The sequence below is a fragment of the Pleurodeles waltl genome, unplaced genomic scaffold (assembly GCF_031143425.1).
Source record: "Pleurodeles waltl isolate 20211129_DDA unplaced genomic scaffold, aPleWal1.hap1.20221129 scaffold_67, whole genome shotgun sequence".
NCBI lineage: Eukaryota > Metazoa > Chordata > Amphibia > Caudata > Salamandridae > Pleurodeles > Pleurodeles waltl.
Window position 1 is genome coordinate 3,119,559 of NW_027150384.1, and position 27,497 is coordinate 3,147,055.

Consider the following 27,497-nt stretch of genomic DNA (forward strand, 5'->3'; position numbering starts at 1 on the left):
AGCTACCCGTCCCAGTGTTCCGAAGAAATGTTTCCTGGCCAACCTTGACATCTTTCCCTCACCTCCCCACCCCTTCAGTCTCCTAGGGCCCGAATCTCCAGGTCCCAACCTGACACCTCAGCCACAACATCGGCGGGACCAGTGCTGCCAGTAGTCACCGGATTATGGAGTGCACCAGGCTGCAGGGCAGCCAGTGTGGCAAGGAGCCAGAGTACGGACAGTCCCCTACCTGTCAAGCATAAAAAGTTGCCCAGTGCCCGGCGGAAGAGGGGAAAGAAATCAGCCACCAAAGCCGCTCCCAGGGGTACAGTTGGGAGTGTGGAGATAGCTGCAACACCATCCAAACTGGGGAAGGGGCACATTAAAACCAGCAAGTCTGGGAAGATCAGCACGGCAGAGAAGACCGCCAGCAGCAGCCCCGCTGCCTAGGACAAGACCGCCAGCAGCCCTGCTGCCCAAGACAAGACCGCCAGCAGCAGCCCCGCTGCCCAAGACAGGACCGCCAGCAGCAGCCCCGCTGCCCAGGACAAGACCACCAGCAGCAGCCCCGCTGCCCAGGACAAGACCACCAGCAGCAGTCCCGCTGCCCAAGACAAGACCGCCAGCAGCAGCCCCACTACCCAGGACAAGACCGCCAGCAGCCCCGCTGCCCAAGACAAGACCGCCAGCAGCAGCCCCGCTGCCCAGTACAGGACCGGCAGCAGCCCCGCTGCCCAAGACAGGACCGCCAGCAGCAGCCCCGCTGCCCAGGACAAGACCGCCAGCAGCAGCCCCGCTGCCCAAGACAGGACCGCCAGCAGCAGCCCCGCTGCCCAGGAGAAAACCACCAGCAGCAGCCCCGCTTCCCAAGACAGGACCGCCAGCAGCAGCCCCGCTGCCCAGGACAAGACCGCCAGCAGCAGCCCCGCTGCCCAAGACTGGACCGCCAGCAGCAGCCCCGCTGCCCAGGAGAAGACCACCAGCAGCAGCCCCGCTTCCCAAGACAGGACCGCCAGCAGCAGCCCCGCTGCCCAGGACAAGACCGCCAGCAGCCCCGCTGCCCAGGACAAGACCGCCAGCAGCCCCGCTGCCCAAGATAAGACCGTCAGCAGCAGCCCCGCTACCCAAGACAGGACCGCCAGCAGCAGCCCCGCTGCCCAGGACAAAACCGCCAGCAGCAGCCCCGCTGCCCAAGACAGGACCACCAGCAGCAGCCCGCTGCCCAAGACAGGACCGCCAGCAGCAGCCCCGCTGCCCAGGACAAGACCGCCAGCACCACCGCAGGACAGTGAGCGCCAATGATTACTACGCTACTGAGGCCGCCACAGGCAGGATGAAGCACTCTGGGCACCAAGCCCCCTCCAGGACCAGTGGAGAGTTACATCCACTACCTCTGTCCTTGGCAGGATGAAGCACTCTGGGCACCAAGCCCCCTCCAGAACCAGTGGAGATTGACATCCACTACCTCTGTCCTTGGCAGGATGAAGCACTCTGGGCACCAAGCCCTCTCCAGAACCAGTGGAGAATGTTATCCACTTGAGAGACTGTGGCTTTGCACTCCCCAGAATTGAACAGTGGGCAACCCACCCACTGTAGAGACTTGAGAGACTGTGGCTTTGCACTCCCCAGGATTGAACAGTGGGCAACCCACCTACTGTAGAGACTTGAGAGACTGTGGCTTTGCACTCCCCAGGATAAAGCAGTGGGCAACCCACCCACTGGAGAGACTTGTGAGACTGTGGCTTTGCACTCCCCATGATACCTCAATGGGCATGTAGTCCCTCGTGGAGCTGGCGTTGTGCACTCATCCGGCTGAGGTGCCCCCCGTCCCTTCCCCCTGAGGTGCCTGTTTTATTTCTATCTGATGCCCCTGCAGTGTTCTCTCCGTCTTGTTCGGGTATTCAGTGTGGGCCTCGCCCATGCCTTTTGGGCCCAATGGTCCACGGACTATGATGCTGGAATCCCTTGGACTTGTGTTCTTGGTGTATATAATTGTTCATAGTGTAAATGTGTATATATGTAAATATTTTTGATTACTGTATTTTAATGTATTACAATCATTCGACTAATTTCCTTTTGTCCTTGCATTCTTCTGGGGGGACTGGGGGGTGTAACTGTGATGTATCAATATGTATTTGTGTGTATGGTGTTGTGGGTGAGGGTGGGGTTGGGGGTGTTGCATGTTGCGTGTGTGTATCACTTTCTTTTCCCTCCACCCTCCCCTGTGTCGTAGGTGCAGTACTCACCGTGGTCTTCGCCGCCGGCGTTCGTGCTCCTGGTAGAGGAGCAGGAAGATAAAGGCTGGGAGTATCTGAAGTTCTGGTTCCATGGCGTCCTGGTTCCTCGTGGGGTGTGTAGAGGTGAGCGTTTTCCCTTCGAAGTCCTGTTTCCGCCGTGTTTTTGTTTGCGGTGAATCCACCCCGGAAAAGGTGGCAGATTGGTGGCTTGTAATTCTGTGGGCGATACATTGTCTTCTGCCTGTCTGTTGGCGGTTACCGCCGCGGTGTTTGTTTGTACCGCCGTGGCGGTCGGAGTGTTAAAGTGGCTGTCTATGTTGGCGGTTTCCGCCACGGTCGTAATTCCATTTTTTTTACCGCCGGCCTGTTGGCGGTTTTACCGCCGCTTTAACACCGACCGCCAGGGTTGTAATGACCTCCTATATTTTTAAATCAAACTGTACAGCAACCAAGTTTTTTGGATGTGACGAACATTTGGAAATTGAATGCACCCAATATTTCATCAGCAGCTAAATTTGATAAATTGCAAAATATTTTAAATGCCACTGAGGAACAGTTCAACGGGTGGGTCCAAAATGGAACATTTAATTCAACACTTTCTGGTCCCAATGTGTGGTTATTGTGGCCACTTGACACAAATGGTTGTCATGTGCATTTTGTAAACTCCACAGGGTGTTTTAGTGGGAGTGGACCTGACCCTCATTACATTTCACAACACTCTGGTATCATCACCACATGTAGCGTGGGAACACTATGTCAACAATAGTTGAAATCCTCCACACTAGGAGCTGTTAAAGAACACCTTAGTCTCCTGTCAGAAAAAAACAGACCTTCAAGACTTCTAGTCATGTCCTAGAAAATCATGCACAAAGTGCTTCTTATATGCAATATATATTGATATTTAGAAACTTTCCCAAAAAGAAGTCGCCGCCCAGTTGAGGCAAATAGATCAGGATAACTTGCAGAAAGCTTTAGCCCTTGTAGATAATAGTATGAACACTATTTACAACCGCATGTGCACACTTAACAACATTGTTTTATCTGCAATTGACATCATACAAAATAATATGCCATTTTTACACCGTGGACAGAGTCAACTTAGGTCCATTATGCAGTTAGGCTGGACGCTATAAGGCCCGTATTTATACTTTTTTTAGCGCCGCATTTGCGCCGCTTTTTGACGCAAAACGGCGCAAACCTACAAAATACAATGGCATTTTGCAAGTTTGCGCCGTTTTTGCGCCAAAAAACGACGCAAATGTGGCGCAAAAAAAGTATAAATACGGGCCTAAGTTCTGAAAAGTGATTGTGTGCCCTGGTAATACGTCAGCTCTAAGGGGCTATTTGCTGTGTTTAACCTAGTGTGAAAGCAACAAATCATGACTAATAAAAAAGCCACTTATATTATGCTGAACATCTAAAAATTAGAAAAGTTGCCTTCTGCTGGGGCAGAATTACCTTCAGCAGTTTGGTTAATACACAGGGTTGTTAATCTGCCCATTTCACCACTTCAATTCACCTCGTATTTGAAGCACATTCCTGTAGGCAGATTTGAGAAGTTAGGATATAGTTACATGCATGAGGAGTGGGAGCTACCTTTTACGCACAAGTGTTTCAATGGTGTGAAAGAGTTGCTTCTTAGTAAAAGCGAATGCAAGACTTCTGTGAGCCATTCACTGATTTGCAAACAGCTGTTCTTGCATGGAACGTGTAATGTGTCAGCAGCAAATTTTGTTTGTTATCTGAAGGATGTTCCTTTCCCTTTGATACGTCCGGCATTCCAGGTGCTCTCGAATAGGAGTTATGTGATGCTGAATGAAGAAAGCTGTTATGGGATGGGAGCTGGAATTGCCTACTTAGTTTTGGTCTCCCAAATTGTGACCTGTTGCGGGAACTATACTTTTTCCCCGACGTGAAAGATAAAAGTAGCAGAAATGTGGCCTCACATTGCTTCTTCAAATGTAAATTTTGACAGGCTGAGCAGACTGAAGGCTTTATTTTTTCAAAAGCACATGGCACTCACATCTGCCTGCTAGACCTATGCTCTCCAAGTGACTAGGTCATCCGCAGCAATACAGTCCCGTTTAAATACCAACTTTCCAAAACATTTCGGTGCACCAATATGTTGCATTTTTAACACATCTAATACCACTGGGATTATACATTTCTTTAAGGCTATCGGCTCTAGATTTGTCAGCATATTCTCTTCTATCTTTGACGTAATACCTTCAGCCATACACTCAATTTTTTTAAGTGTTTTTGTGGGATTCCCTGTTAGTTTGGCATTAATTAGCTACATGTTGCTGTTACTACTTTTCCTTCAAAATGGCTGCCCTATCTCAACAAGGAGGACTGATGGCTCTTGTACCAGCCCAATTGTGTCGTGAACAAATGATGCAGTATTTTGGAGCACCACTCTTGAAGGAACTGGAGTCCAACTGATCTTTGTCATTCAGACTGGTTTTGAATTGCACGCAGCCCATCTTTAGATGTTTGTGGGGTCCATTCGAACATGCACCTGAAGTGTGTCTTACCATGCAGTACGTATCTTCTTTGCACGCAGAAGGTCTGTTGGTGTTCTCGATGAGGGTTCATTACCAGACGTGCACATTGAGATTGCGGTTGGTACAAGAAGTTTTCTATGAGCGGCCCCTTGTGGATGAAGTGGCTTTCGGTGCTACAACATCTGGCACTGCTCGGAATGCTGCTGCCTTGGCCATAGCTATGGCTGGAGCTTAGGAACATGAGTGCTCCCTCGCTTTCCTTGTCAACCAACCATACTATCACCTGCCGAGGTGATGTCTTTCCTGGATTTATTAACAATTTATGACGCTAGCAATTTTTTAAAGGACCGCGATTATTGTTGATCTTCTCTCATTTTGCCTTCTTAATTTGACTCTACTATGGTCTGTTGTTCTTGCCAGCATGGACATTTTTTATCTCTTTTTTTGGTATATTTTAGTTTGCTTTTAGGAGCTAATGTAGGAATGGTAATTTTAATATTATGATTTTATTGTAGTCTTCTGCACTTTTGCGCGAACAATGGGGAGGGTTTCCTGGTTTTAGCATTTACACAGGCACATTATTTTAGTCCTGGGCCTGTGCCCTTTCATCTAGTTACATGTCATGTTTATTCCTCTTATTATTTTAGCACAGATTCATTTTAGTGGAGATGTTTTATTATTTTGATCAGTTGCCCTTCCATGCAGAATTTGTTCTTCATTTCTTTGCCCAACATTTTCATTCTGTGCTCAGCCCAAGACTGCACACAATAGTTTACCAGGTGTTGGCAGTCCAAAGAGTACAATATCTACCCTACACAGAAAAATATGTGTTGTCACGTCAGGGCTGTTCTTAGAACAACAACATGTTTTATTATAAAACACCACACTGCCCCCACCACATCCGAAGGGACATTCCAGCCAGCCATCTTATGCTGCACATTGTCATCGCAGCTTCTGCTGAAACTCTGCGTCTTCTTTTCATTCATGTGAGAGGACTCCCAGCAGACCAACAGACCTCTTGTCTACCTATAGCACAGGTATGGGAATTGGGTTTCCTTTCAGGAACTAGGTGGCAAATTAGGGCTAACACTGCTTTTGCTCTCATGCAGAATCTTAGTAGTGCAAGTAGGCATTTTAAATTCACTATTGTGATAGTATGATGTGGACTTTTCCTCTGTTTCACTTTTCTAGTCACTGCGCTAATAGTGTTGAGTTTCATCATCCTGGTAATTGCAATTCATGTCTTTTTAGATAGAATGCAGTCGCTCCAATAAAACACATTGAACCAAATCTTGCTTCTGTTAGTCATGTATGAGACATGAATAACTGAGAAAAAGGCGTAGACGTGTTCCACCACAATTTTCCCTGAGCAGCCTCGGAGTGTCATGCAATAGGCTGCCACAAATCACCTTTACTCTCGTGTTCTGGTGAGGAGCTGGTAGGTAGCCGAAAGGGTTAGACCGACAGCTATCTTACAGTGCGGCTCAGACTCAGTCCCCCATGCTTGGTGGTATCCCCACCCTAATTCCAGCAGTCTCTTTCCTACAACGATAGTCCTACGACAGCTGCTGATCATGGCTTAGCATCCTGTTATGAGGAACGGCAGAAGCCAGAGATTATGTCACTTCCCTCAGGTGCGAACACAGTCAACTATGAGTCTGGTTATAGCAGTACACTGAATCTTACAACCATGTCTTCGTGTCACCACTTTTTAAATAGTGCAGAATAGTTCACTTCAACCACAAAGGCTGCATGACACCACAAATCCAGTCCATTGCTGCTCTGAATTGTGCAGCACTGACTGTGATCCTCGCCTCTTCCTGCCAAGTCAGTGCTAGCGCGCCTTGTCGTAAGTAAGTAAACTTACAAGGGGACGTGTATAGGTCGATGAATCTTTTGGATCGTCCAGCAACTTAAAATTCCATGAACTAATCTAATCAGAAAAACCACCATCACTCATATGAAAGTTAGTTCTGTTTATTCCCTATTAGTTACAACTCTAGTCATAAACCTTTATTCAACAATATCATGATTTCCAATTTTTACTATCAACATAAGCAATGGCTTCGCAGCACTTTATTAATATGCAACCAACGTTAAACAAAGCATAGCAATTCATGAGCAATCAAATAATTCAGCAATATAAGTCAGTCAGTCTAAGTCACCCTTGTCAGCCTACCTATCTCCAAATTAGCATCAGCATGTGGGTCTTCATGCGAAAAAAACAATTTAGTCAAAATCATTAATTTGGAAAAAAAGAGAAAAACATTTAAAACAGCACAGTTGGTACCTAGAAAGAAAAAGCATTCATTAGTCAGTCAGGTTATAGCTACCTATCCAAGATAGATCAGCAACGAGTCAGTCTTCGTCTCCAGGCCATCAGTCATCAACAAGACTCGGGCTCACAGGAAGCAAGCCCAAGTTTCAGCACTTCGGACAGCGTCTCCTGACGTCATCAACTTTCGCCTCTCTGTTCTCCGCCCTCCGTTCTGATTCTTCCCCTCATGTCATGACTTTTTATTAGGGTCTCTCAGTCCGTCCCACAATTTGCGCATTGGTCAACCTTATCAGGGGTTATGACTATAACCTATAAATGTTGTTTACCACTTGTCTACGTTATTTTGAGAGTCAAGTTCCATCAACATGATTGGTCCTCTTGTCGATGAGTACATCATCCGGTTTCTTCGGGAAACGAAATTGTTTCTCCCAAGTCTCAGTCTGTAGCTCTAATGTTTGAATCCTGGGAAAGTACATTTAGCCTAGTCTACACATAATTGTATCAATTTGTTCTGATCGTCTCCTGTCCGTTGGTGAGTTTGCAATTTTTTTCTAGTGGTGTTTCATGGTGAACTCTGTGCAGTTCAAGGTCTCTTTTCTTCAGTTCCAGTCTACGGCAGCTCATCTCGTCTCCATGTTTAAGCAAGCAAGGCCCAGCGCCAACTAGGCCTCTGATATAGCTAAATTAAGGACATGAATCATCATAACATAAATTTATATCTCTCATTATAACACATTAGTACAAATTATTAAACATTTTCACATTATTTTAGTACTGATAACACAGATGGTGACCACTCCCGTGGACACATTTTACACATTACACATTATTTTCAATTACTGTTAATCAAATGTCAAATGTTCTCATTAGTCATTATACGCAACTCATTAGCATATTCTCATATTAGCATATCTGCTGCAACGTCAGCTTCCTGGCAGAGAACCACCGGCATTGTGGGAGAGAGTACTTCAAACTGTAAGATACTTTTGGTCTACAAAATCCATGGTAAACAAGAAGAACCTGGATTTAGCTATGAGCCTAATCTAATTAACTGTGTCCCGGCCCCCCCCATTTTGTGATGGAACATGCCTAGAAGGTCTATATTAAATAGAAATATTATAAATGCCATAATATTATCAAAATCATGAACTATATTACCCTAATTCAGTGCTTATTTTGTAAAAGGATAGGTGCAGAGGCTGAAAGACTTCCTCAAAGTCAATGCTGGTGCTGTCGGGTACGTTGAAAACACAGCTGCTAGTCTTGATTTCACCCGATGCCTCTTTCATCCACCACAATACACTCTCATCTTCTTCATCTCTCTCTTTCGGGTTCTTTTTCTTTCCTGCTTTCTTTCTTTTTCACTGTTTTTCGTCTTTCTCCTTCTGTCACGCCACAGGTCGCAGCACAACCTGCAGCTCCCGCCACTGCCTCCCTGGCGTTCTGCCCAGTGGAATGCCCTAAACACTTACCTGCAGCCTGGGATGTCCTGCAAGGAGCCGCCGAGGGCCATTACACGCCTTACTTGTCAGCTGGGCTGGAGGCATTCCTCTCCTTGGGGGCCATGTTCTTGCTGTCTCTAATTTCTTCTTCCCAGAATTCCTGGAAAGGGTTTTTACTTAACCAATCCATCAATGAGGCTCCATCATGTATTCCTGCCACCATTTTCCAATCCATCATGGCGGCCTCACTTCTTCCTCTATGTCACTTCCTGGTTTTTAGTATATAAGAAGCAGAATTGTCTTTCTCCTTTGTGTTGGAACACTTCTAGCTCCTGCTGATGTGTCTTTGCTCCTGCTGGTGTCTCCTCGCTCTCCTTGGTGTCTCCTCGTCCTGATGGTGATTCATTGCTCCTGCTGTCTCCTCGCTCCTGCTAGAGTTTCATTGCTCCTGCTGGTGTTTTATTGCTCCTGCTGTCTCTTTGCTCCTGCTGGTGATCCGTACTCCTGTTGCTTCCCTTCTGAACCTTTCTATTCTCCTGGTTCTGGCATTTCCACTAGCGCTATCTGCGCCTTCTGAGCCTTGCTGCAGTCCTGGTCTTCTTCCATCAGTCCTCATCAGCCTCCTGGGCGCCTCTGAACGCTATCAGAGGTTTTTTCCCATTCTGGGTTTTTCCTTCTGAAGGGCACGATCTGCTTATACATTCCACTGTTGGCAGCATCAAGGCTGCCAGAAGGGTTTGCCCCTACCTTTGGCAGACAAGGACAGTCAAAACCTGGACTCCATATTTTCCCATCGCTCCAAAGCTGCGAATAGAAGTCTGTCTGCTGAGACCCTGACAGACTGCATTGCCCAGTTACATGCTCAGACCGTGGAAGTATGGACGTTTCACAAGAATTACCTCAGGCTCGTCGGGTGAATTCTGCACAAGCTGTGTTTCAGACAGTTCAACAACAAGCTTAGGAATTGCAACAACTGCCAAATGAAAACTTGGCCCTACGTCAAGCCTTACTGCTAAAGCATCTGTTGTTTCATTAATTTCTCCAGCAACCATTCGTTTTCCTGGAGAGCCAATCAAATTAAAAGAATTTCTAGACTCCCTAACAGTATTCTTTGCCTTCTGTCCGGGCCAGTTTACTCTGGATAGAGCCAATATGGGGTATCTGATCAGCACCCGATCAGGCCTGGCATTAGCATGGGCAACCCCTTTGGCAGCCGCAGAAGACCTGAGCCTTTCTGACTATTCAACCTTTCCCACAGCCTTTAAATGGATGATTGAAAGTCCTGGTTTAGAGACTTCGGCTGAAGAAGCTCTTTGTGACATTCAGCAGGGCAATCCAGATGTTCTGCAATACATCACTCACTTCCACAAGTTATCAGCTGAAACTACATGGGCGGAACAGATTCTGATTATTCTCGTTCCCTAGGGCCTTCAAGAGAAAATAAAAGATGAACTGGTACATTCCCCGGGAGCGGAAACAATGGCATTGTTAATTTATCAGGCCTTGTCTATTGAACACCGACTCAATGAGCGCAGATATGAAAGGCGTAGCGCCCTTTTTCAGCAAACCCAAGGAATTGCTTGACTCAGTGCTCTAAAGATTGACACTCCTGTTTCCGAAAATCCTTCATCTTCAGGAGAGGAGCCTATGCAGACTTGGATAGCTTGCGGATCTTTGTCTGTGGCAGAACGAAAATATAGAACAAAGCAGGGATTATATATGTACTGCAGCTCTTCTGGTCATCTAAACCCCAATTGTCCCACAAGTCTTCAGATAGTTCCGGGAAACACCAGATCTTGTCCTCTGAAAGAGGGGAGAGGATGGAAAAGTCACGAAAACCTTCTAGTTGTTGCTCCAGAGTGGTTACTCCCCTGTTTCTCTTGGCCATACTTCTGGAACTTCCTAATGGACAGAATGAAAAGGTGTTGGCCTTATTGGACAGTGGGGCAAGCGGGTTGTATATGGATGAAACATGGGCACAAGAAAGGCGAATACCCCAAGTCCCCAAGGAATCCCCTGATCAGGTCCATAAAATAGACGGAAAACCATTGAACTCTGGACCTGGTAAAGAGATGACCCCTCCCTTAAGGTTGGCCTTTAGAACACATCAAAAGATCCTATCTTTTGACCTCTAATAACCATGTGATGATCTTAGGACTTCCTTGCCTTATCGGCCACAATCCGCACATCAATTCAGTTGGAAGACTTGAACCATATCCTTGTTTTCCCAATTTTGTCATCAATGTTGTTACGTCACAGAAGACTGTTGGGCTCCTAAGGAAACTTCCAAGACCAAGGGAACTGAATGTGGTACCACTAGCATCATACACGGAACTCCAGTTCATTCAGAAACCTGAGGAAGTCTCCTTACCTCCTCGCCATGAATTGGACTGCTCGATACCCCTCGAACCTAGTGCCACTGTTCTGTTTGGAAGAATATCTTCACTTTCTGAAATCGAAAAGGAGACCCTAAGGCAATATCTAAATAAAAAACAAGTCTTCCTGCCAGGCTGCCTGCTGGCCTGAAAGAAATGCAGGTATTGGCTTTAACTGATGGAGCCTCTGGAGCTTCCTGATGACACAGACTGATAGTTTTGGAGTGATATTGCAAGGGAGTTACTAGCTGAGCTGTCACGTGTGTGCTTTTAAAGGACTGATATACATATATAAAAACTGCATTATGTACAGTCTGAACGTTGCTAAAATCTACATTTTGGAAGCACCATTTTATCTTAACCGCTTTTGCACATTTTGTAGCAGTCTTTCTTATACTGTGTGTAATAAAGTTTTTAAAAAATGACTGACGTATTCACAGTGCTTTCTGTCACAGGGTGGGACCTCGTGGCACAAAAATTATTTTAACTAAATTTATCTTACATTTAAGCTGCACGTGGAGGTGAAAGACAAAAAAAACGAACGGGATGTTTAATTTTTTTGTTGCACCCGGGCACCCACACTGACTGAACGCACCATAATGGGCGCAGCATCACTGTTCCCGTATTTTTTAATACACTTCGACCCCTGTTTGAATCACACACCATTGTTTTCAGGTGTGTGCGTTCAATTGTATCCTAAGAAGTGAAGAACTACAACTCCCACAATGCATTAGTTTGGTGAAGGAAAGGAAAGGCCATGCCCGGCGTGCTTGTGTTAGTTGTCCTGGAGTCATCTGATGGTCACTCATTTTCTAAAACACAGACCTGCATCTCCATTGCTGCAGTGGGATCAGCAGGTGTGCTTGCATGAGATGGAGAAAAAAACCGGGTCAGGTGCAGTATCCCAGCCCCTTCGATAGCTCAGTTGGTAGAGCGGAGGACTGTAGTGCAAAGTCAGAGATCCTTAGGTCGCTGGTTCAAATCCGGCTCGAAGGACATTTTTTTCTGTGCAGAGAGTGCACTGCTAATCAGTGCTAAAGTGCAAGTGCTCTCCATATAAATTGTACTAATGATTGGTTTATCCATGATTGGCATATTTTATTTGCTAATAAGTCCCTAGTAAAGTGCACTAGAGGTGCCCAGTGCCTGTAAATCAAATGCTACTAGTGGGCCTGCAGAATTGGTTGTGCCAACCACATTAGTAGCCCTGTAATCATGTCTCAGACCGCCACTGCAGTGTCTGTGTGTGCAGTTTTAAACTGCCAATTCGACTTGGCAAGTGTACCCACTTGCCAGCCTAAACCTTCCCTTTTACTACATGTGAGGCACCCCTAAGGAAGGCCTTGTGCAGCCCCATGGGCAGGGTGCAGTGTATGTTTAAGGTAGGACATATACTAGTGTGTTTTTATGTCCTAACAGTGACATACTGCTAATTTCAGTTTTCACTGTGCAAGGCCTATCTCTCTCATAGTTTAACATGGGGGCTGCCTTTAACTATCCTTAAAGCGCAGTTTCCCTTTGAGAGCAGATGAAAATGTGTAGTTTACGGTCTCTGAACTCACAATAAAAAAATACATTGTTTAGTGAAGTTGGTTTTCAAATTGTCTGTTTTAAAATGCCACTTTTAGAAAGTAGGCATTTTCTTGCTTAAACCATTCTGTGACGCTGCCTGTTTGTGGATTGTCTGTCTGGGTCAGTTTGACAGTTGGGCTGTTTTGCACCTCTCCCGACAGTGACACAAAGGGGGCGGGTGTAGCCTGCATATCATGATGAGCCAGCTGAGCTAGAGGGGAGGGAGGAGTGGTGGCTGAAAGGACTGTGCCTGCCCTCACACAATGCAGTCTCCGACCCCCTGGTGTACGTCTGGGGCCTGGCCTGGACAAAGAAGGATCTTGCATACCCTTGAGACTTTGCTTTGAAGTTTGCCAACTTCAAAGGCAGAACAGGGTATGAGAAGAAGACCGAAAACCCCAGACTTTTAGAATCTTTCTGGAATCATGAGGAACCTCTGCCCAGGAGAAGAGCTGGAGGAGTACTGTCCCTTTGCTGTGTTGCTTTGCTGGACTTGCCTGCAGTTGCTGCTTCTGCCTGACAAGAGAGCAAAGGGTGAACTTTGCTGTGTGTCCTGCTTGAGGAAGTTCTTAAAGTGCTTGGAGTAGAGCTTGCCTCCTTTTGGAAGTCTCAGGGATATCAAAGACATCAGTTTCCTCTTCCTACAGCACAATGAACTGTGTGTTTTGTGCTGTTCAAGGAGAAAAAACACTGCCATGCCGTCAACGTCGCTGGGCTGCACCATGACCTGCTGACGCCGGACGGAGCTGCACTGCCCCGCTTTGCACCGCGACCCTGGTCTCACCGACGCCATCATCGGACAACTTCACCGAGCCGCTGCTCGCACCGTGACCTGTGGGCCCCACACTCCGACATCACCTGCTCACACCGCAGCCTGGGTATCCCCAACGACACCGCTCCTGCTGACACCTGCGTCGCTGCCTGCACCGTGGCCTGTGGACACCGCTTGTGAGGTACACAAAGCACCCTCTCGCACCGCAGCCCCGGTCCACCCACACCAGCCCCATCGACTCCAGTGTCGTCACCAGGCACTCCTGCCTGCACCGTGGCCTGTGGACACCGCTCGCGAGGGTCACAAAACATCGTCCCGTCCCGCACCGCTGGCTTGGGCCTACTGACAACAGAGCTTCAGCAACGACCACGCTGCTGGCTGCACCGTGACCTGGTAAAACTGCACATTGCACCGCCTGCTTCACATGGCAGCCCTGGTCTCACCAAATCTGCTGAATGGCGTCACTGAGCCGCTGCCTGCACCATGACCTGTTGGTACCTCACGTTGCATCGTCCCACTTTGCACCGCAGCCAGATGCCATCCACTCCAGCGCTCCTGACTTCATCAGCCCGGAGTTTGATCTGCAAGCGTGTGACTTCATGGGCCCGATGACCCCCCCACCAACTACGGAACCGACACCCCAACGTCAGTGACACTGCACTCTGGAACTCACAGTGAGGATCTCTACACCCTGCAATTCCACAGGTACTGTTTTGCAGGTCTTCCCGACACCGTAGTTGGCCCGTAACGCTGCGGCTGTCCTGAACTGTTGGTTTTGGTGATCATGACGCTGTGATAGCCCCATGTGGAGCTATCTACTTCAAGGAACTGTGGGCCATATTTATACTTTTTGACGCAAAACTGCACTAACGCAGTTTTGCGTCAAAAAAATTAGCGCCGGCTAACGCCATTCTGAAGCGCCATGCGGGTGCCGTATTTATTCAATGACGTTAGCCGGCGTTAGCCGCCGGCGCTGCCTGGTGTGCGTGAAAAAAAACGACGTACACCAGGCAGCGCCGGTGTAGGGGGATATGGAGCTTGGGCGCCAAAAAATGGGGCAAGTCAGGCTGAGGCAAATTTTTCGCCTCAACCCGTTTTGCTCCATTTTTTTCGACTCCCAACCCCCATTGAAATGACTCCTGTCTTAGCAAAGACAGGAGTCATGCCCCTTTGCCCAATGGCCATGCCCAGGGGACTTATGTCCCCTGGGCATGGTCATTGGGCATAGTGGCATGTAGGGGGGCACAAATCAGGCCTCCCTATGCCACAAAAAAATAAATAAAAAATACTTACCCCAACTTACCTTAATGTCCCTGGGATGGGTCCCTCCAGCCTTGGGTGTCCTCCTGGGGTGGGCAAGAGTGGCAGGGGGTGTCCCTGGGGGCTTGGGAGGGCACCTCTGGGCTCCTTCCGAGCCCACAGGTCCCTTATCGCCTGCCCTGACCAGGCGTTAAAAAACGGCGCAAAAGCGGCCGGACGTCATTTTTTTTGACCCGCCCACTCCCGGGCGTGAATTTTGCCCGGGAGTGTAAATACGGCACACATGCCTCGGAGTCAATTTTTTAGACGGGAACGCCTACCTTGCATATCCTTAACACAAAGTAGGTGTCCACGCTAAAAAATTACGCAAACTCCATGGACTTTGGCGCTAGATGCGTCTAACGCCAAAGTATAAATATGGAGTTAGTTTTGCGTCGGAATTGCGTAAAAAAAAACGACGCAATTCCGGCGCAAACAGAGTATAAATATGCCCCTGTATTTTTATGATAAATCTTACAAAATTCATATCTTTAGCACTGTATGTTGGTCTTGTTTTACACAGATAAATATTGGCTATTTTTCTAAAACTGGTGTGGTGTCCTCTTGTAGTGTTTTCACTGTATCACTGTGTTTTATGTGCAAGTGTTTTGCACATTGCTTCTGAGATAAGCCTGACTGCTCGTGCCAAGCTACCAAGGAGGTGAGCAGGGGTTATCTGAGTGGGTAGCTCCCTTATCCTAACTAGAATAAGGGTCCCTTCTTGGACAGGGTGCAAACCGACTGCCAACTAGAGACCCCATTACTAACAACTATCTATAGGAAAATTAAGTGCACCCGACTACACTAGAAAGATTTATTATTGTACCTACTTGACTGGTAACGTGCCAAAATGCAGCTGTGTGTGGCTGACGTCGCCCCCTCCATTGATGGATACTTCCTGGTCTCCTCCCCTGAAGGACATTATAAACTAGGAAGAGGGAAGAGAACACAGGGATTTTGGTGGGATGGAAAAGTGGGCGCATCCGCAAGGGGTGCAGCTTAAACATGTAAACTAAGGGGCATATTTATGGGGATTTGGCATTCGGCATAGTCACCGTGCTGCACTTCCTTGTGTCAAAGTGAGTGAAAGGGCTGGAATGTGCGGTATCTATGGCAGAAGGCGCACTTCTTGTTTTCCCCCTGGGCTGGCGCTCTCTTAGCTGCCTAGCACCAACGCAAGCACCCTTGTACCACGGTGGAAGAGTGTGTGCGTGAATGCGGGATTATTTTTGTGCTGGAAGGGACACCTTCCTGCACAAAAACAATCCTGGGAGGCATTTTCCTCTTTCCCTACATGCAGCAGAATGTGTCAACAGCAAAGCAATACAGAGACCCAAAGGTAGGGCCACTGCTGCACACCTGCACCAAAGGAACGGGGTCACTGCCCATGCCCACAGGCTCAGGTCTGTGCTGCCAGCAACACCTGCCTGGCTACAGGAGGTATCTAGAAGTAATCACAGAATAGGAATTCCAGTTTTCCTGTGATTTGTTGCCATGGACTTGTGGCATACACGATCAATAAATGTTCAGTGTTCAGAGTGCTCTGAAATTTGGGATGAAGTTCTAATTTATCTGAACAGTTGGATTTGAGCCAACAGCCCCAGTACTGGGTCCGTGGAGGAATGTGATTACTACATGCAGTCTAGTGAAGACTAGATTTTCTGCAACCCCTAATGTCACAATGTTGATCTATATGTGACCATAATATAGAGCATAATGTGTGAACTAATATTGAACTAATATAGCCTTAGAGCGGGCTATACGTCCATTAAAGGCCCGCTATAGTGTTAAAGGCCCGAGCCGAAGGGAGCAGCACTTTAATGTCGGTATAGCCCTGCTACGGAGGGCTACAAGGCCATTAGAACATTCTGCCACTAGAGAGAAGAATGTTTCAATAAATAAAACAAAGGCCTCACCAAGTCTGATGGGGATTGGAATCCCCTTGGGCTCGGTGAGGCCTTTGTTCATAGCAACAGTTATGAACCAGACAACATTGGAATGGTGGAGCTCTAGGCTTCTACCAGCCATTAGAAGCCCGGAGCACTCCATAGTTTTCAATTAAGCTCCCAACATTTCAATAATCTAATGTATAGTGGGGCACTTAAACTCAAGTACGAAGTGCATTCACTGTAGCAGTAGGAGAAATGTATTTTGAGTACCTTAACCCCTTCGCTGCCAGGCCTTTCCCCCTCCTGTGCCGAGCCTTTTTTTGGCTATTTGGGGCAATTTGCGCTTAGGCCCTCATAACTTTTTGTCCACATAAGCTAGCCAAGCCAAATGTGCGTCCTTTTTTCCAGCATCCTAGGGATTCTAGAGGTACCTAGACTTTGTGGGTTCCCCTGAATGAGGCCAAGAAATTAGCCAAAATTAAGTGAACATTTCGTTTTTTTCAAAAAAAGGGGAAAAAGTGGCTGCAGAAGAAGGCTTGGGTTTTTTCCCCTGAAAATGGCATCAACAAAGGGTTTGCAGTGCTAAAATCACCAGCTTCCCAGCTTTCAGGAACAGACAGACTTGAATCAGAAAACCAATTTGGCATTTTACTGGGACATACCCCATTTTTACAATATTTTGTGCTTTCAGCCTCCTTCCAGTCAGTGACAGAAATGGGCATGAAACCACTGCTTGATCCCAGAAACCTAACCATTTCTGAAAAGTAGACAAAATTCTGAATTCAGCAAGGGGTCATTTGTGTAGATGCTACAAGGGTTTCCTACAGAAAATAACAACTGAAAAAGAAAAATATTGAAATTGAGGTGAAAAAAACGTCAATTTTTCTCTGCGTTTTACTCTGTTACATTTTCCTGCAATGTCAGATTTTCGAAAGCAATATACCGTTACGTCTGCTGGACTCCTCTGGTTGCGGGGATATATAGGGCTTGTAGGTTCATCAAGAACCCTAGGTACCCAGAGCCAATAAATGAGCTGCACCCTGCCGTGCTTTTTCATTCTATACCGGGTTTACAGCAATTCATTTGCTGAAATATAAAGAGTGAAAAATAGCTATCAAGAAAACCTTTGTATTTCCAAAAAGGGCACAAGATAAGGTGTTGAGGAGCAGTGGTTATTTGCACATCTCTGAATTCCAGGGTGACCATACTAGCATGTGAATTACAGGGCATTTCTCAAATAGATGTCTTTTTTACACACTCTCTTATAATTGGAAGGAAAAAATGTAGAGAAAGACAAGGGGCAATAACACTTGTTTTGCTAATCTATGTTCCCCTAAGTCTCCCGATAAAAATTATACCTCACTTGTGTGGGTAGGCCTAGCGCCCGTGACAGGAAATGCCCCAAAACGCAACGTGGACAGATCACATTTTTTTAAAGAAAACAGAGGTGTTTTTTGCAAAGTGCCTACCTGTAGATTTTGGCCTCTAGCTCAGCCGGCACATAGGGAAACCTACCAAACCTGTGCATTTTTGAAAACTAGAGACCTAGGGGAATCCAAGATGGGGTGACTTGTGGGGCTCTGACCAGGTTCTGTTACCCAGAATCCTTTGCAAACCTCAATATTTGGCTAAAAAAAACACGTTTTCCTCACATTTTGGTGCCAGAAAGTTCTGGAATCAGAGAGGAGCCACAAATTTCCTTCCACCCAGCGTTCCCCCAAGTCTCCTGATAAAAATGATACCTCACTTGTGTGGGTAGGCCTAGCGCCCGTGACAGGAAATGCCCCAAAACGCAATGTGGACACATCAAATGTTTTGAAAGAAAACAGAGGTGTTTTTTGCAAAGTGCCTACCTGTAGATTTTGGCCTCTAGCTCAGCCGGCACCTGGGGAAACCTACCAAACCTGTGCATTTTTGAAAACTAGAGACCTAGGGGAATCCAAGATGTGGTGGCTTGTGGGGCTCTGACCAGGTTTTGTTACCCAGAATCCTTTGCAAACCTCAAAATTTGGCTAAAAAAACACATTTTCCTCACATTTTGGTGACAGAAAGTTTTGGAATCAGAGAGGAGCCACAAATTTCCGAGTTTCCCGATAAAAATTATACCTCACTTGTGTGGGTAGGCCTAGCGCCCGCGACAGGAAATGCCCCAAAACGCAACGTGGACACATCACATTTTTTGAAAGAAAACAGAGGTGTTTTTTGCAAAGTGCCTACCTGTAGATTTTGGCCTCTAGCTCAGTCGGCACCTAGGGAAACCTACCAAACCTGTGCATTTTTGAAAATGAGAGACCTAGGGGAATCCAAGATGGGGTGGCTTGTGGGGCTCTGACCAGGTTCTGTTACCCAGAATCCTTTGCAAACCTCAAAATTTGGCTAAAAAAACACATTTTCCTCACATTTTGGTGACAGAAAGTTTTGGAATCAGAGAGGAGCCACAAATTTCCAAGTCTCCCGATAAAAATGATACCTCACTTGTGTGGGTAGGCCTAGCGCCCGCGACAGGAAATGCCCCAAAACGCAACGTGGACTGATCAAATTTTTTGAAAGAAAACAGAGGTGTTTTTTGCAAAGTGTCTACCTGTAGATTTTGGCCTCTAGCTCAGCCGGCACCTAGGGAAACCTACCATACCTGTGCATTTTTGAAAACTAGAGACCTAGGGGAATCCAAGATGGGATGACTTGTGGGGCTCTGATCAGGTTCTGTTACCCAGAATCCTTTGCAAACCTCAAAAGTTGGCTGAAAAAACATGTTTTCCTCACATTTTGGTGGCAGAAAGTTTTGGAATCAGAGAGGAGCCACAAATTTCCAAGTTTTCCGATAAAAATGATACCTCACTTGTGTGGGTAGGCATAGCGCCCGCGAAAAGGAAATGCCCCAAAACGCAACGTGGACACATCACATTTTTTGAAAGCAAACAGAGGTGTTTTTTGCTAAGTGCCTACCTGTAGATTTTGGCCTCTAGCTCAGCCGGCACCTAGGGAAACCTACCAAACCTGTGCATGTTTGAAAACTAGAGACCTAGGGGAATCCAAGAAGGGGTGACTTGTGGGGCTCTGACCAGGTTCTGTTACCCCCTTTGCAAACCTCAAAATTTGGCTAAAAAACATGTTTTCCTCACATTTCGGTGACAGGAAGTTCTGGAATCTGAGAGGAGCCACAAATGTCCTCCCACCCAGCGTTCCCCCAAGCGTCCCGATAAAAATTATACCTCACTTGTGTGGGTAGGCCTAGCGCCCGTGACAGGAAATTCCCCAAAACACAACGTGGACACATCACATTTTTTCATAGAAAACAGTGCCTACCTGTGGATTTTGGCCTCTAGCTCAGCTGGCAGCTGGGTAAACCTAGCAAACCAGCGCATTTTTGAAAACTAGAAACCCAGGGGAATCCATGATGGGGTGACTTGTGGGGCTCTGACCAGGTTCTGTTACCCAGAATCCTTTGCAAACCTCAAAATTTGGCTAAAAAAACAAGTTTTCCTCACATTTCGGTGACAGAAAGTTCTGGAATCTGAGAGGAGCCACAAATTTCCTTCCATGCAGCATTCCCCCACATCTCCCGATATAAATGATACCTCACTTGTGTGGGTAGGCCTAGCGCCCGCGACAGGAAATGGCCCAAAACACAACGTGGACACATCACATTTTTTCATAGAAAACAGTGCCTACCTGTGGATTTTGGCCTCTAGCTCAGCCGGCCCCAGGGGAGGCAGAAATGGCCTAAAATTAATTTGTCCCAAACCCCCCCTCCCCCGGGAGCGACCCTTGCCTACGGGGTCGCTCCGCCTGCGTGACATTGGCGCCAAAAAAAAAAATCCCCGGTGCCTAGTGGTTTCTGCCCCCTTGGTGGCAGATTGACCTAAAATCGGCCAATCTGCCCCCAAGGGGGGCAGAAATGGTCTAAATACAATTTGCCCCCAGGGGAGCGACCCGTGCCTAATGGGGCGCTCCCCATCTCTAAAAAAAAAAACAAATAAAAAAAAACACAATTTTTTTTTTGCCCTGGCGCCTAGAGGTTTCTGCCCCCCCTGGGGGCAGATCGGCCTAATAACAATAGGCCGATCTGCCCCCAGGGGGGGCAGAAATGGCCTAAAATAAATTTGACCCTCCACACCCCCAACCCCTCCCCGGGAGCGACCCTTGCCTACGGGGTCGCTCCCCCTGAGTGACATTGGCGCAAAAAAAAAATCCCCGGTGCCTAGTGGTTTCTGCCCCCTTGGGGGCAGATTGACCTAAAATTGGCCAATCTGCCCCCAAGGGGGGCAGAAATGGTCTAAATACAATTTGCCCCCCAGGGGAGCGACCCTTGCCTAATGGGTCGCTCCCCATCTCTAAAAAAACAAACAAAAAACAAAAAAACACAAAAAAATAATTTGCCCTGGCGCCTAGAGGATTCTGCCCACCCCTGGGGGCAGATCGGCCTAATGACTATAGGCCGATCTGCCCCCAGGGGGGGCAGAAATGGCCTAAAATAAATTTGACCCTCCACACCCCCAACCCCTCCCCGGGAGCGACCCTTGCCTACGGGGTCGCTCCCCCTGCGTGACATTGGCGCAAAAAAAAAATCCCCGGTGCCTAGTGGTTTCTGCCCCCTTGGGGGCAGATTGACCTAAAATTGGCCAATCTGCCCCCAAGGGGGGCAGAAATGGTCTAAATACAATTTGCCCCCCAGGGGAGCGACCCTTGCCTAATGGGTCGCTCCCCATCTCTAAAAAAACAAACAAAAAACAAAAAAACACAAAAAAATAATTTGCCCTGGCGCCTAGAGGATTCTGCCCACCCCTGGGGGCAGATCGGCCTAATGACTATAGGCCGATCTGCCCCCAGGGGGGGGCAGAAATGGCCTAAAATAAATTTGCCCCCCCACTCCCCCCCGGGAGCGACCCTTGCCTACGGGGTCGCTCCACCTGCGTGACATTGGCGCCAAAAAAAAAATCCCCGGTGCCTAGTGGTTTCTGCCCCAAAGGGGGCAGAAATGGCCTAAATAAAATTTCCCCCTCCAGGGGAACGACCCTTGTCCAAGGGGTCGCTCCCCATCTGTAAAACAAAAAAACCCTGGTGCCTAATGGTTTCTGCCCCCCTTGGGGGCAGATCAGCCTAATCAAAATAGGCTGATCTACCCCCCGGGGGGGCAGAAATGGCCTAAAATAATTTCCCCCCCGGGGAGCGACCCTTGCCTAAGGGGTCGCTCCCCTTGCGTGAAATTCACGTAAAAAAAAAAAAACTCCCTGGTGTCTAGTGGTTTCTGTCCCCCTAGGGGGCAGATTGGCCTCATCAAATAGGCCAATCTGCCCCCAAGGGGGGCAGAAATGGCCTAAATATAATTTGCCCCCTAGGGGAGTGACCCTTGCCTAAGGGGTCGCTCCCCACACCTAAAAAAAAAACATGAACAAAAACAAAAGAAAAAAAATATATATCCCTGGTGCCCCTCTGGGGGCCCCCCTTTCTGCCCCCACTGGAGGCAGATCGGCTTAATTATAGGCCGATCTGCCCCCAGGGGGGGCAGAAAAGGCCTTCCCAAAAAATGCCCCCCCTGGGAGCGACCCTTGCCCAAGGAGTCGCTCCCTTATGACAATTTCAAAAAAATAAATAAATCCCTGGTGTCTAGTGGGCGTTTCAAAAGCCGGATTGCAAGCAATCCGGCTTTTGAAACGCTTGGAGAGACTTCAAAGGGAAGGAAATACATTTCCTTCCCTTTGAAGCCTCTCCGGGCCTCCCCCACGTGATCGAAAGAGAAATGCAAAGCATTTCTCTTTTGATCACGCTGGAAGCTGAGCTTCCAGCGCTATGGGGGAGGCTCTGTGACATTCAGCGCACGATCGCGCACTGACGTCACAGGGGGGGTGGGTGGGGTCGGGGTGGGTGGAAGGGGAAGGGCTTCCCCTTCCATCCTTGACTTGGGGAACCCCACAGAGGGAGCGCTAGCGCTCCCTCTGGGCTCTGTGACCAGGACGTAATGGTTACGTCCTGGGCACAGCAGCACTGTGCTTCAGGACGTAACCATTACGTCCTGAGCACAGAACCGGTTAATTTATTAAGTGACATATGATCACATGATACATTTATATAATCAGTCTTATGTTATTTTAATGTATTTGCACTAGAAATTATAACAATTTATATAATGTATATTTATTAACAGTTGTATTTCAGTTATTTTAACTGCAATGTGAAATTTAAATTGAATTAATACGTGACATTATATGAATGCAAAATTAAGAGGTGCGCGGTATAGTTTGATATAAAAAAAGCATTAGTGAATATTATTATTAACTAGACATTCCTAGGACTGAATTTCTTTAACATGAGAAACTGTTTTTAGTTTTCTGCTAATGTGTCATTTCATTGTAGGAGCACTCTCACAAAATGTTAATTTGAGAATAGATGTGCTATTGTTTTACTCCCAGAGAGTCTGGGAGCAGAACCTTGACACTGAGACCCCGAGAGAAAGGATGATTGTCCCTTATTCATACATTTTGCAAATGATGTCCAGAAGACCAAGAACAACCACGTTCCCAGGACTGCTGTGGGATTGATTGATGATGTTATAAGTTACAGTGGGACAAGAGAATACAATGGAGCACGTGATAGTAAGATCCGAGGGGTGCTACCTGATGGACTTTTTGCACACTCGCACTGGATGATTGTAGTTTAGATTTCCTTGGACTTTGAGAAGTACAGACCTCTGACTACGCCTTTGTCCCCCATGCTTCTTTCAGGCTTACACTTGAATTTCACTGAAGAAGACTCTTTACTGAGCATCTGAGTTGGTGACTCCTTCCCTTCCCTTCCGTTCCAGTTTCTTTTTCATTTTTCCAAATCCTTTTTGTCCTATTTTTGCTCCTCACCTTTTGCCCTCATGTCCTTACATGGAATTACATTTTTGGAATAATGTAGGCTTTTTGAAGGATTACCATCTGTTTTCAGAACATTCAATTCTTTTGTTAATATTTTCTATTGCTGTCACTGAACTATTGGTTTGCCTTTTGCTAACACTTCTAAATTTCTTCAGAAGGTTTGATTACCCTATGGTTTTTCTATATTAATCTGTATCTCTACAGCATTATTTTGAGATTTGTTTACATTAACCTGAGTGTCAATTAGTAATAAAATCCTTTAACTTTATTACCCATTTGAGTTTTCACTGTGTGGGCAAATTGGTTACACTATACATTTTGATGTTTGATGGTTGCCTAACTTCCTGGTTAATCCCTGTCAGGGAAAAAGGCAGTCGACCTCAAGATAAGATCATATAAGAAATGCTCTGTCAAGTCTATGGTTGTCTGCTTTTGATGGGTAAGGTTCATACTTTTATCACCAAGGACAAGTTCTATGAGTGGAGCCCTGTTCAATAAGGAGGCACAGTGCCTAGAGCAATATTTACTGCTGCTAAGCTAGGCGGAGACCTGAGTCTCTGCATTGATGCTTTTTCTGACCAGAAGAAGCTGAACATCCAAAATGGCATGATCAAGAACAATATACTACAGTACATGGGTGAGGCCGGCAAGTGTGACATCATTGTGACAACTTGTCTTTAGTGTCCCATCACCACTATGAACCCCTGCTTCCAGAGATTGAAGTGAATCTCCTAGGAACCAAGTTAAGAGACTTTGTGTTCCCATCATAGTGACTGCCCTTTGGTGGTGACTTATCGGCTGTGAGTCTCTGCACCTTGGTGGCCTTGTACCTACTGTGAGTCTCTGCACCTTCGAGGCCTTGTACCTACTGTGAGTCTCTGCATCTTATTAGAGCTGTGTCATGAGGTCATTTTAGCATTTACACTGGCACATTATTTTAACTCCGGTCATTTTAGCACAGCTTCATTTTAGTGGAGATGTTTCATTTTTATTTTATCAGTTGCCCTTCCATGCAGAATTTGTTATTATTTTCTTTGGAGAACATTTTCATTCCGTGCTCAACCCAAGGCTGCACACAATAGTTTACCTGGTATTGCCGGTCCAAAGAGTACAATGCCTATCCGACACAGAAAAATACATGTTGTCACATCAGGGCAGTTCTTAGAACAGCAACATGTTTTATTATAAAGCACCACACTATCCTCATCACATCAGAGGGGACATTGCACCCAGCGAGTCATCTTATGCCGCACGTCGCTGTTGCAGTTTCTGCTGAAACTCTGTGTCTTCTCTTCATCCAAGTGGGAGGACTCCCAGCAGACCTCTTCTCTACCTATAGCACAGGTGTGGGGATTGTGTTTCCTTTCAGGAACTAGGTGGCAAATTAGGGCTAACACTGCTATTGCTCCCATGTAGAATCTTGGTAGTGCAAGAAGGGATTTTAGATTCACTATAGTGATAGTATGGTGGGACTTTTCCTCTGTTTCACTTTTCTAGTCACTGTGCTAATTTGAGTTTCATTATTCTGGTAACTGCAATTCATGCATTTTTAGATAGAATGCAGTTGCTCCAATAAAACACATTGAACCAAATCCTGCTTCTGTTAGTCATGTATGAGACATGTATAACTGAGAGAAAGGCGTAGATGTGCTCCACCACGATTTTCCCTGAGCAGCCTTGGAGTGTCATGCAATAGGCTGGCACAAATCACCTTTACTCTCGTGTTCTGGTGAGGAGCTGGTAGCTAGCCGAAAGGGTTAGAGCGACATGGGTGGAACGGACTGTGGTTATTCTCTTTCACGTGGGCCTTCATGAGAAAATAAAAGATTAACTGGTACATTCACCGGGTGCAGAAACAATGGCAGGGTTAATGGAGCAGGCCATTGAACAACGAGTCAATGAATGCAGATATGAGAGGTGCAGGGCCCTTGTTCAGCAAACCTCAGGAACGACTTATCTCAGTGCTCTAAAGATTGACACTCCTGTTTCTGAAAATTCTTCATCTTCAGGAGAGGAGGCTATGCAAAATGGGCTAGCTCTCAGAGCTTTGTCTGTGGCAGAACTAGAATATAGAAGAAAGCAGGGATTATATATGTACTACAGCTCCTCTGGTCATCTAATCCCCAATTGTCCCACAAGTCTACAGAAAGTTCCGGGAAACACCAGATCCAGTCCTCTGTAAGAGGGGAGAGGATGGACAAGTCAGGAAACCCTTCTATTTGGTCCTCCAGAGAACTGGTTACTCCGAGCCCCTCTTGGCCATACTACTGGAACTTCCTAACAGAGAATGAAAATGTGTTGGCCTTATTGGGCACTGGGACACGCTGGTTGTACCTGTATGAAACATGGGCACAAGAAAGGCAAATACCCCAAGTCCCCAAGGAATCCCCTGATCAGGTCCATGCAGTAGATGGAAAACCATTGATCTCTGGACCTGGTAAAGAGATGACCCCTCCCTTATGGTTGACCTTTGGAAATCATCAAGAGATCCTATCTTTTGACCTCATCACCTCTCCTAACCACGTTATGATCTTAGGACTTCCTTGGCTGATGGCCACAATCTGTACATCAGTTCATCTGGAAGACTTGATCCATATCCTTGTCTTTCCAAATTTGCCATCAGTTTTGTTACGTCACAGAAGACTGATGGGCTCCTAAGGAAACTAACAAGACCAAGGACACTGAATGTCGTACCAACCATTAGCTTCATACAGAGAGGTCTAGTTCAATCAGAAACCTACGGAAAGCTCCTTATTTCCTCACCATGAATTTGATTGCTCTAATCCCCTCTAACCTGGTGCCACGGTTCTGTTTGGAAGAATATATTCACTTTCTGTAATTGAAAATTAGACCCTAATGCAATATCTATATAAAAAAACAAGTCTTCCTGTCAGGCTGCCTGCTGGCCTGAAAGAAATGCAAGTAGTGGCTTAAACTGATGGAGCCAGTGGAGTTTCCTGAATACACAGACTGATAGTTTTGGAGTGGTATTGCAAGGGAGTTACTAGCTGAGCTGTCAAGTGGGTGATTTTGAAGAACTGTTATATATATAAAAAATGGACTATGTACAGTCTAAAAACTATTAAACATTTCAGAAGCACCATTTTATCTTAAATCCTTTTGCACATTTTGTAGCATTCTATCTTATACTGTGAGTAATGCAAGTTTAAAATAATGCCTGACAAATGCACAGTGCTTTCTGTCACAGGGTGAGACCTCGTAGCACTAAAGATATTTTACTAATATTTTTACTAAATGTATTCTACATTTAAGCTGCGCATTATTTTATATATAGCTACCTGAAGGTGAAAGACCAAAAAAACTAACAGGATGTTTCCTTTTTAGTTGCACCCTGGCACTCACGCTCACTGACCCCGCCATAATGCACACAGCATCACCGTTTTCATATTTTTTTTATGCACTTCAACCGCTGTTTGTATCACACGCCATTGTTTTCAGATGTGTGCCTTCAATTGTACCATAAGAAGTGAACAGGGACTTCAAGTCCCAAAATGCACTAGTTTGGTGAAGGAAAGGCCATGCCTGGAGTGCGTGTGTTAGTTGTACTGGAGTCATCTGGTGTTGACCATTCATCCTCTAAAAAACAGACCTACATCTCCGTTGCTTCAGTGGGATCACCGGCCTGCAGTCCTGACTTCACCCTCCCTGGAGGGTCAATGCTTGGGTGATATCGTTATGTCGCTGGCTGACGCGGGCTAGCTCGTACTTGCGCAGCCTATCGCGTGGTGCAATAAATACTGTAACACACTATTATAGATTCATCTGTGCTGTCAGGACTGTGTTATGCTTATTGGAATGCGGAGCTATTGGAATGCAGGGCTTGGAATGGGCTCGTGCGGGGGTTGTCGGGGAGACGGGAGACAGAGGACCGGCGGTTGGTGGAGGGACGACATGCCGTGTTCAAGGTGGCTCCTATATATTGTTAACTAATAATCGTGCCCAGTCACTTACCAAGTCTGGCTTGATATCTATAGCTGCAACATAGTTTTGGCGACGAGCTGTTGGAGCCACCTCAGGACCTGCGCATTCAAGTTACTGATACTAGCACGTCTCTGCACTTCCCGGAAAAAACGCGGAACGGACGACGTGGAAGGAGTTATCTTGCTTTCTGAAGCGGTGAGATCCATTTTGGGACTTCATCGGAAGTTGTATTTTATGACTTTTGGCTGACAATCTTACTAAGCGCGTGCTGCCACACTCACTGCCTGCGCGAGCAGAGTGTGCGCGAGCAGAGTGTGCGCGAGCAGAGTGTGCGTGCGCGTTCTCATC

General features: G+C 46.7%; 1 long non-coding RNA gene and 1 other non-coding gene across 2 annotated transcripts; one reads left to right on the top strand and one right to left on the bottom strand.

The window, feature by feature from the left end:
* Positions 1-6,681: 6,681 nt before the first annotated feature.
* LOC138278843 (uncharacterized) lies at positions 6,682-27,429 on the bottom strand. The gene is made up of 2 exons (XR_011200868.1): positions 27,180-27,429; positions 6,682-7,677 (listed from the first exon to the last, which is right to left on the bottom strand). It is a non-coding gene; the product is annotated as an uncharacterized lncRNA (long non-coding RNA).
* Positions 11,726-11,811, top strand: TRNAY-GUA (transfer RNA tyrosine (anticodon GUA)). The gene is given in 2 exon segments: positions 11,726-11,762; positions 11,776-11,811. It is a non-coding gene; the product is annotated as a tRNA-Tyr (tRNA).
* Positions 27,430-27,497: the final 68 nt, after the last annotated feature.